Genomic DNA, 10556 nt, shown 5'->3' on the forward strand with positions numbered 1-10556 from the left:
TGGTGTCTGATACTGGCCACGGCAAATCATTTTAACCCCAGGAAAGAATGCTATGTTATCTCAGGAAGTGCCTCACGATTGTTGCTTTTTTAAGCCCCCAAATCTTGGAAGCCCATTTATGGACACTTCTCTGTGCTGCTTTTTGAGAATCTCTGTAAGTGCCCCCAGAGATAGTGAGGGACGTAGGAGCACCTGAGGTCAAGACATAAGGCGGGCGGCACCTAGTCCATTCTGGAGGAGGCAGCTTCCTCCCCCTTCCCTCCTACAGAGACACCGGAGAGGGAATCTCACTCACAGTTCCTTCGCCCCTCAGGGAGGATCCGGCAGTTCTGTGTCCACAGAGTTCTTGCCTCCGACTCCAGCAGGGTCGCGAGCTTCCTTGGTTAAAACTGTTCAGACTCGGAGCCTAAGTTCAGTGAGAAAGTGTCGCTGGGGACCACCCCTCACAAAGAACATCCCTCTTCCCCTTCTGATCACTCAAAGGCCTTTTTAAGAGCAACCCCCACCTACAGGGTCAGAAGCCTGGGCTGTTGGGGTACCTGGGTGGCTCCCTTGGTTAAGCCTCTGAATCTGGATCTCGGCTCCAGTCATGACCTTGAGGTTCTTGGGATCAAGACCCTCGAGGGGCTCTGTGCTAGTGGTGCGCAGCCTGTTTGGGATTCTGTGTCTTCCTCTCTTTAACCCCCACGCATGCACACACAATGCTCACTCTCTCTCTCTCAAAATAAATAAACTTAAAAAAAAATTCTAGTCTTAAAAAAAAGAAGACAGATTGCCTCTTTAACTGTTGCGTGCTCATCTGTTGCTGTGCAAGCCCGCATAAGCTCCTCGGTGCCCCATAGCCCCACACCCCCAAACCCAAAGCTCAGCCCCCTCATTTGCCTCCAGTGGCCTGCCAGAGTTTTGTTTTTGTTTTTTCCCCTCCATTTTTGAAACCAAAATCACCAAGGCGGCAAGGTGTTACTTGAGAACTGAGGTGCACTCATCACGAAAGGACTCCTTGGGCCACAGAAAGTCAGCGAGCCTGGACCTGCCCAGATTTCTCACCCAGGACTCAGTCCTTAAAGAGGTTTTCTTCTTCATGCATCAGGTACAACTAATAATCCCCCCCCCCCCAAGGTTTGCTGAGCACTTACTTTGTGCCAGGCCTTGTGCGAAGTGCTTTGTAAGCGTTGTCTTATTTCATTTTCTCCACAAACCTGTGAGGAAGGAATTAGGGTTTTCCTAGCTTATAGATAAGCAAACAAACTCAGTAACTTGCCCAGAGGCAGACAACTAGTTAGTGGCGGAGCTTCAGAACCGTGGCAGCCGCCTGCGCATGCTCAGAACCTTTGTGCTCTAGTTATTTAGAAGTGCGGGGGCGCCTGGGTGGCTTAGTCAGTTGAGCGTCTGGCTTGGGCTCAGGTCATGATCTCACGGTTTGTGGGTTCGAGCCCGGCGTCGGGCTGTGTGCTGACAGCTTGGAATCTGGAGCCTGTTTTGGATTCTGTGTCTCCCTCTCTCTCTGCTCCTCCCCCACTCGTGCTCTGTCTCAAAAATAAATAAGCATTAAAGAAAAATTACAAAAAAAAAAAAAGAAAAGAAAAGAAAAGAAATCCGCCCTTCAACTGAAAACTTTTTGGGCTCTTTTTCTAGGGTCAGCTCGCAAACACCCTTTCCGCAAGCCTGTCCTGAGCCATTCCCCCCGTGGCACTTTATTCATACAATGTTGGAGCTCTGGCCCTACCAGGATCCATGGGGGCGCCTGAGGGGTACCTGGCTGGTTCAGTCAGAAGAGCGTGCAGCTTGTGATCTCCGGGTCATGAGTCCGGGCCCTGGTTTGGGTGCAGACATTACTGAAAAAATAAATAAACAAACTTAAAAAAAATGGTGGCACCCAAGCCTGTTCTCCCCACCCCTGCCCTTGCTTTAGAGGGAGGGTGTTGCCTTACATCCTTCACTGGCGCCCCCAACTCCTTGAGAAGCCCCACCAATGTTTTCTGATAGAAAAAATGGTAAACACGAAGGTGGTGGATTCTGTCACAAGCAATTCTGAGGACCAAGGAGAGCGTCGTGCTTAGTGGGGGTCCTGGAGAAGAGAGATGGAGTGAAAGCGATGATCTCAGAGGTTTAAAAAATTTACAGTCTAACTGGGAGGTTATGCATGCACCTTTGAACTATATAGCCTAAGGCTTTATGAGGACACAGCAGCAAGGGCACAAAGATGTTTATCTACATCTTCGTTTTGGACACAGATGAACTGAAAACATTTTTTGAACTAGGTAGCAAGTCACATGATTCAAAAGTAAATGGATTATGACCACTCTCCTTTTCCTCTTCCCCCCAGCTCCTTATTCCCCTCCATGCAGACAACCAACTCTATTCCTCCCTTTTGTGTTCTTCCAGAGAGATTTTATACATGTGCCAGAAAAAATAGTTTTAGTTATAATATATTGTGCATATATGTGTATATAAAACATATATATTAGCTATACAAATAAATTAGCTATATATGTTATAGCTAAAATATGTAACATGTAATATATATGCATTTTATGAATTGCTTTTGGCTGGGATATCCAGTAATATAATAGGCCATCAATTAAAATCCAACATTTAATAAGCTCACTATCTGCACAGGCTTTGTTAGAAAGTGGATCCCAAGGGGAATATAACAGAAAACTTAAACCCTGTCTGCAAACAGCTCCCACTTAGGATTGGTTAAAACCTGTCCTATTTCAGTTAATTCAGCCTACACTCAGGAGTAGGCTGGGCAGGGAGTGGGGACCAGGGGGGTAAGGGGAGAAGATGGGGTGGCATTAAGTTTTAAAGGAAAATTAACCACTTTTCTCTACTTTGTGTCTCTGGAAACTCACCATAAAGTGAGTCATTGTAAAGCAGTTCACATTTTCTTCATAAAAATAATGAGGCAGCTGGAGGTCACATCCTAAGTAAGGCCTTGGCATCCAAAACCACAGATACGACTAGAGATGTCATGAGAGCAAAGAACGATAAACCTTTCTAATCACTTAAAATAATAAAATTATGCTCCAAAGCGTTTTACAAATGTACATAAATGTACCAATCATATTGATTACACAAAGGGCCCCAATCAGCCATAAAACGTGCATGCAGCACATAAAAAGTACAGCATTTCTGCCTTATAAATCTTCCCAGGACTGATACATTACTTGTGATAAGCATTAATTTAAAGATTAATTAACAATAATTCTCCCTGCCCTTCATAGAAGTTAGAAAGGCTTTTGAGAATAATTTGAAGATATTTTGAGATAATGATTAAGAGGCATTTTTGATTTAATAATTCAATAAATTTTGCGATACCTTTTAGGCATCCTGAGCTCATTAAAAACTTATCCAAGAAAGTTTGAACCACTGCCTAATTGTTCCCCCAGTAAATTTTCTTTGATGGAAACGGAGATGTTCAAAATCATCCCTTTGATCTTAACGTTGCCCTCAAAGTAGCAGTGGCTCATTCAGAAGGCAAAAATTTTGAGCACAAACTTTGTGTTAAACACTGAGGATTAAAAAAGGAGGGGCACCTGAGTGGCTCAGTGGGTTGAGCGTCCAACTCCTAATTCTGGCTCAGGTCATGATCTCAGTGGTACATGGGTTCGAGCCCCACATCAGTTCCATGACAGCATGGAACGTGCTTGGGATTCTCTCTCTCTCTCTCTCTCTCTCTCTCTCTCCCCCCCCCCCCCCACTCCCCTGCTCACACTCTGTCTCTCTCAAAATAAATAAATACACTTAAAAGGAAAAAAAACCTGTAGTCAACTCACAGTTGGCTGGACAGTTATGAACATAGAATCCACAGCAGTTGCCTTTTTGAATATTTATTAGGTACTATGCTCCGGTACAGTTAGCTCATTCTATCTTCCCACTAAGAGGAAGGTATTCCTTTGCGTGTATTTCAGAGGAGGACACATTACAATTACCCGGATGTTATGGATTAGATTGTGTCTCGACAAATAATACGCTGAAGTCCTAACCCCCAGCATCTGAGAATGCAAACTTATTTGGAAATAGGGTCATTGCAGATGTAATCTGGTAAATTAAAAGGAGTTCAAACTGGAGTGGGATTGGCCCTTAATCCCATAAAACTGGTGTCTTTCTAAGAGGAGAGAGACAGAGAGCAGAAGCCTCTCCAGACACAATGCAGGAAGACGGCCGAGTGAAGAGAGAGGCAAGGCAACGTGTCAAGGATCGCCAGCTGTCACTAGTGGAGAGGGATTAAACAGCTCCCCCCTGGCCCCGAGAAAAAAATCATTACCAACACCCTGATCTCAGACCTCTGGCCTCCAGAACTGTGAGACAATACAGTTCTGAGTTTTGTAAGCCCGGCTTGGGTCGCTTTGTCAGAGCAGCCCCAGGAAATGGACACCCCAGGGGACACAGCGGGTGAGGTGGACCCAGGCTGGATCTGCCTCTGAGCCCCCTCTCTCAGATACCATCTTGAGGAGTGGGAGAAGTGTGGCAGAGGGGCCGGAGGCTCTGTGGAGGACAGAGAGGAGTAGCCACCTCTGCCCAAGGTTGGGCATCTAGGAAGGCTTCTCAGAGGAGGGGACCTATGAGCCAGATCTCAGTGGCTAAGCAGGAGTTTGCCAGGGCTGGGAGGGTGGCGGTGGAAGGTTAGGCTGGGCAGAAGCCTCCTCATGCAGAGGCAGAAACGACTGCACAGGAGGGAGCTGGGGAGATGACAGCAGGTCAGTGTGACTGGTGCAGGCGGTGGCGGGTTTTGCCCTTAAAAAGAACTCCTTAAAAGTGAGGATCGAGGGGCACCTGGGTGGCGCAGTCGGTTGAGCATCCGACTTCAGCCAGGTCACGATCTCGCGGTCCGTGAGTTCGAGCCCCGCGTCGGGCTCTGGGCTGATGGCTCAGAGCCTGGAGCCTGTTTCCGATTCTGTGTCTCCCTCTCTCTCTGCCCCTCCCCCGTTCATGCTCTGTCTCTCTCTGTCCCAAAAATAAATAAACGTTGGAAAAAAAAATTAAAAAAAAAAAAGAAAAAGTGAGGATCGAATCACCGTTTCTTTCCTTCCCCGTCTGTTACCTCCTTGCTGTAGTCCAAGGGCCTGTTCCAGCTCCACTGGCCTTCCTGGGCTCGTTCTTCTGCCCTCACAGCCCCTGCCCTCACCATCCCTGTGGCTGTCCCCTCTGGCACCCCTCAGAGGTACCCACCCTCTGCCTCCAGGAAGGCTTCCTCATGATCAATCACCACGTTCTGTGATTATTAATCATGGCGCTTTTCAATAACTGAAACCATCTGATTACCATTTGCATACTCTGTGTTGTCTGCCCTTAAACTTAAGCTCCACCTAAGCAGGGACCTGATCTAGCTTGTCTCCAGAATTGAGAACCAGGTCCGGGAGTTAGGGATATCTTCTATAAAGATTTGTCAAATGAACCTAGGAAGAACTTTCTAGCAGTGAAAGCAATTTAAAAAATAAAGTGGGGGAGGGGCACCTGGGTGGCCCAGTCAGTTAAGCGTCTGACTCTTGGTTTCGGCTCGGGTCATGATCTCCCGGTTCATGGGATGGAGTCCTGCGTCTGTGCTGACAGAGCAGAGCCTGACTGGGATTCTCTCTCCCTCTCTTTTTCTGCCCCTCCCCATCCCCCAAATAAATGAATAAACTTTAAAATAAAAATAAAAGTAAAATGGCCCCAACAGGGCCTATCACTAAAGTGGTTCAACAGAAGCACTACAGGTGGGCCTTGGGGCATGGAAGGTCATTAGACTAAAACTCCTGGACCCTGAGCATGGCTCCATGAAGACCAGGGCCTGACACGAGGGTAGACTCTGTTTCCACTGGGACTTGGGTCTATCAGAGGGAGGCCTTTGCCTGCGTCAGAGTCGAGGAGCCTCCCGACAGGGAATTCAGCCTAAGGAACGAGAGAGTCATGCACATCGCTTAGGTTCTAGAACAATGGGCCAAGGTCAGGGAGGAGATTCAATTCTGGGCCAGCAAGCATCTGTTCCCAAGGCTGTGTTGTGGGCCAGCTCCCATACAGAGGGGGCTGAATCACAAAGAAAAGAAAAGCAAAAAGAGACTCTTAGGTAACATCTCTCCTGGGCACCAAGAGGGCATGGGGCTCTGGTTGACAGAAGCTCCATCAAGGGCAGAGTGTCCCTGGAGAGCTGCTGAGCGGTTGGGAAGGTTATGCCCTGGTGTGGATGTGGCCTGCCTAGAATATGGGGTCCCCTTGCCTTTACTAGCACAAAGGTGCCTCTGGACCTGGAATCACAACAGGAGGGCAAGATGTTGGTGGCCAGACTGGACGGCTGTGACATTACATGGAATACCCACAGGCTGGGGATTCAGGAGGGCAGGGCGTGTGCAGCAGGGATCCAGGAAAAAACTGTCCAGGTCACAGCTTTGGTGGCCCTTTCTTGCCCCTGAACTAGTTGTGTGTGCAAAACAGAGTAGCTTCTGGCCCTCAAATCAGTGAATGGTCCCCCTCGTCTCGAGTGTCCTAGGCGCTTCCTAACACTTCCTGCTATGCTGTCAGGCGCTTCGCACTTCGGTGGTGAGCCAGGAAGAAAATTGATAACACCAGAGTTGCAAGGGATTTCTCACCAACTTGTCTGTTCCTTCTGGCACCCACCACGGAAAGAGAGTGAATCTCTACCTTCCAGGGGCCTATGGTCTATTTGGAGAGGTAAGAAACACACACACACACACACGCACACACACACGCACACACACACACACACACACGCAAACGTGCACACACACACACACACACGCACAAGCCCAAGCCTGCACTGGAGGTCTGCATTCATCTGCATTGACGGCAGAGGGGGGGGGGGGGGTTGCGAGGGAGGGGAAATATTTTAGTCAGTGACTAAGCTCAGGGCACACAAATCTTAACCTTCTTGTCCACAGGTGTGACATTAAAGAGTGCTTTTGGAGAAGAGCTAACAGTAATAGGGATAAGGACATTGGTGCCTGAATAGTGGCCCACACTGTCCACAGCCCGGTGGGACCAAAGTGGCAGGGATGGGGGGGTGTGGAGGGACGCAGCAGACTGACCCATGAGGATATGTATCATGGGTCTTGTCTTTTTTATCATTGAATCCCCAGGGCCTGCCTCAGTGCCCAGAGCATAGTAGGTGTTCAAGGAATCTCTGTGAAATGAGTGAAAACAAGTCGCTGGGATATTGTGGTTTGTGTGGCTAGAACATCTCCACGGGGTCTGCTCCCTTGCTGCTGTGGGTTTATTATTGTTACCATTGTTGTCATTGTATTGTTCTGAGTTTAATTTTCCCCAGGACCAGGAGAGCTCCAGGTGCAGACCAAGTCTTCTGATCCTCTGACCCCTGGCCCAGGTACTTCCCATTCCACGCTGATGGCAAGCAAGTGAGCCAAGTAAGGGAGCCCTGGTCTCACTTCAAACCCCTGCTCACTCCCTCCTGCCCCCTCCCCTTTTCCCTGTCTCCTCAAAGACAACTGTCTTTACCTTCTTGGAAGAAGGGGAGCTCCCAAGACACCCCTCGCCCTCCCTGCTTCCCTGCAGCCCCCCCCCCCCCAGCTGAGATAGCTGGATACAGCACGAAAGTCCTGGGCTCCCAAATTGGTCTGGAAAACAACGCAGCTGTACCCGATCTCAGTTAATCCAGCACATGCTGGCACTACCATCTCAGGATTGCACAGTAAGTGACGTACAGCATGCAGAAGTACTCTGTGAATTTTGAAGTCTATGCAAATGTTCATTATTATCATCTTTTGAGCTCAACCTCTCTGGAATGTCTCTGTGTGGCTTCCAAACCTCACTCTGAGAAAGGGAGGGACATCTATTTACGCTCGTGTCTTTCCTGTGTGTGTTGGGGGGAAGTGCTGTGGGGGAGAGCATTAGGATGGGGGTCCGTGCAAGGAGGGAAGAGGCGATGGGAAAGGGAGGGGACACCTGTTTTTTAAATGGTTATTGATTTTTGAGAGGGGGCAGAGTCAGGGGGCAAGGGATCGGAAGCCGGCTCTGTGCTGACAGCCGACAGCCTGAGGTGGGACTCGAACTCACGAAATGTGAGCTCATGACCTGAGCTGAAGCTGGATGCTTGACCAACTGAGCCACCCAGGCGCCCCCCGGGGGACATATGTTTTGTAGGGAGCAGGAAGAGGAGCAGGAGTTTGTCAGACAAGCATGGAGGCCTGACGAGTTTGCATCCTGCACCTGAGCTCAGAAATAAACTTGCATGAGGCAGACTTTTATTCTAGGTGAATTTTGAGTAGAAGGGGAAGTTATCAGTTCAACAATGATTTATTAAATCTCTACTATGTTCTCTGAAAGCACCATAGGAAAATACGAAAAAAGTACAGTAGAACTGCGCTGTTCCAGATCTCACATTTCTGACAATCCATCCTTCTGGAAGAGAGTCAAGAACTAGGAAGGAAAAAAGGTCATTGATTAGTCAGAAATACACCACGAAGTACACACATAAATACACACATTTGTATATTTACTCTGGGCCTATTAAATTTTTTTTTTTTCAACGTTTATTTATTTTTGGGACAGAGAGAGACAGAGCATGAACGGGGGAGGGGCAGAGAGAGAGGGAGACACAGAATCGGAAACAGGCTCCAGGCTCTGAGCCATCAGCCCAGAGCCTGACGCGGGGCTCGAACTCACGGACCGCGAGATCGTGACCTGGCTGAAGTCGGACGCTTAACCGACTGCGCCACCCAGGCGCCCCAGGGCCTATTAACTTTTAATTTGCACATAGCTCTAGCAAACTTATTTATCTGTCTATTTATTTGTTTGTTTATTATTTTTGTTTTAAATAATAGTTGTGGCTATGCCTTTTTATTTATTTTTTATTAAAAAATTTTTTTAATATTTATTTTTGAGAAAGAGAGTGTGAGCAGGGGACAGGCAGAGAGAGAGGGAGACACAGAATCTGAAGCAGGCTCCAGGCTCCGAGATGTAAGCACAGAGCCTGATGCGAGGCTTGAACCCATGAACTGTGAGATCATGACCTGAGCCGAAGTCAGACGCTTAACTGACTGAGCCACCCATCTGCCCCGCCTTTTTTTTTTTTTTTTCAGGTTTTCTTTTTTTAAGTCATGTCTCCACCCAATATGGGGCTGGAGCCCACAACCCCCCAGATCAAGAGTCCCATGCTCCAGGACTGAGCCAGCCAGGCGCCCCCAGTTGTAACAGATTTAGATGTTACAAACTTGAAAGAGAGTTGCTACTATGGATGGGTCTATAAACAGTGGTCTAAAATTAGCCTAAAAACAAGGTAGGAGAGAAGGAAATCTAGCAAAACTGGTTTTGAAAGTCAGAGTCAGCTGTGATTTAGCGTGTGCGGAAAATGGCCTTCTGTATACCTCAATAACTTTTGTGTTGACCTCATTGTATGACCACATGGTACACAGGGCAACCTCTGAGAGCCAGAGAGGTGAAGGAACTTGCTCAAGTCTGCATAGCCAGCCGGGCAGCTTAAGTGGTACCCAAGTCTCCTTGTCCTACCTGGCCCAGGGTTCTTTCCACTGCTCATACAGGGATCCTAACCGAGACCCCAAGTTCCCAAGAAAACCTCAAATTCTGTTCTAGGTCTTCTATCTGAGACATCGGGAACATGTGTGCCTACTTTTAGAAAGAATGCCTTCGTAAATGATGATAATGAAGAAAAGATTGGGATCCGACAGACGTCCTGTGTACCCTGTGGCCCCCAAACGCATACACCAGCTATCTGGAGGCAAAGACTAACCCTGAGGAAGCAGACAGACAGCAAAGATTTTGCTCTGGGAGAAAGAAAAGGTCCGTCCCTTCCTTCTATGGGGCCCATGCTGACTTTGAGGGTCAGACTAGGCAACGAGAACCAGAAGACGGTGTCAACGGGGGTGCTGATGGCAGGGCAGGCTTGTGATCCCCTGACATGCGCCAGGGGAGTGTGTGGAACATCTCATCAGGTATATAAATACCGGGCAGGCTTATTATTGGGTGTATACGGCCGCATTATTTTAATTCAGCGATCCTGTCCCCGGTGGTGGGCATCCCGCCAGTCTGCATTCCCACATCCTGCTGCCGACTCCGGGCCCACCCGTTTCTATATTGAGGAGCTCCTCTCCATAAATAAAGAACAGGAGTCAGGCACGAAAGAAAGGCCATTTAGAGCGCTGGGAAGGCTGTCACATGGCCCAACAAAGGGCAGGAAGTGCCGGGCGGTGGCCCTGTGTCGGTCCCCAGACCCAGCTCACCTGGCTGGGCTGTAGGGTCTTTGTGCAACAAATGTCAGGCCCAAGTCCTGAACTTCCTGCCATTTGTCAGGCTGTGCTGTGACCCAGAGTTCACCAAAATGCTTGCTGCTCCCAACAATACACACATACATCCTTTGGAAAAATTCTCTCTCTTTCTCCTGTCCAGGCAGTGATGGCTTTTTATGGAAGAGGCTGGGGGGATCCAGGGCTGAGCCATGGAAAGTTTCAGTTGTATTTCTCTTCTGAAGAAGCCTGGCTCAGACACAGCAGGGAGAGGGCAGGATCCCAGGGCCAGGGGACAGAAAGAAGCCCCGGGGTCCCACCCCGGCTCTGCTCCAGACTGGCTTGGAGCTGTGAGGC

Source organism: Leopardus geoffroyi, chromosome A2, assembly GCF_018350155.1.
Source record: "Leopardus geoffroyi isolate Oge1 chromosome A2, O.geoffroyi_Oge1_pat1.0, whole genome shotgun sequence".
In the NCBI taxonomy this organism is placed as follows: domain Eukaryota; kingdom Metazoa; phylum Chordata; class Mammalia; order Carnivora; family Felidae; genus Leopardus; species Leopardus geoffroyi.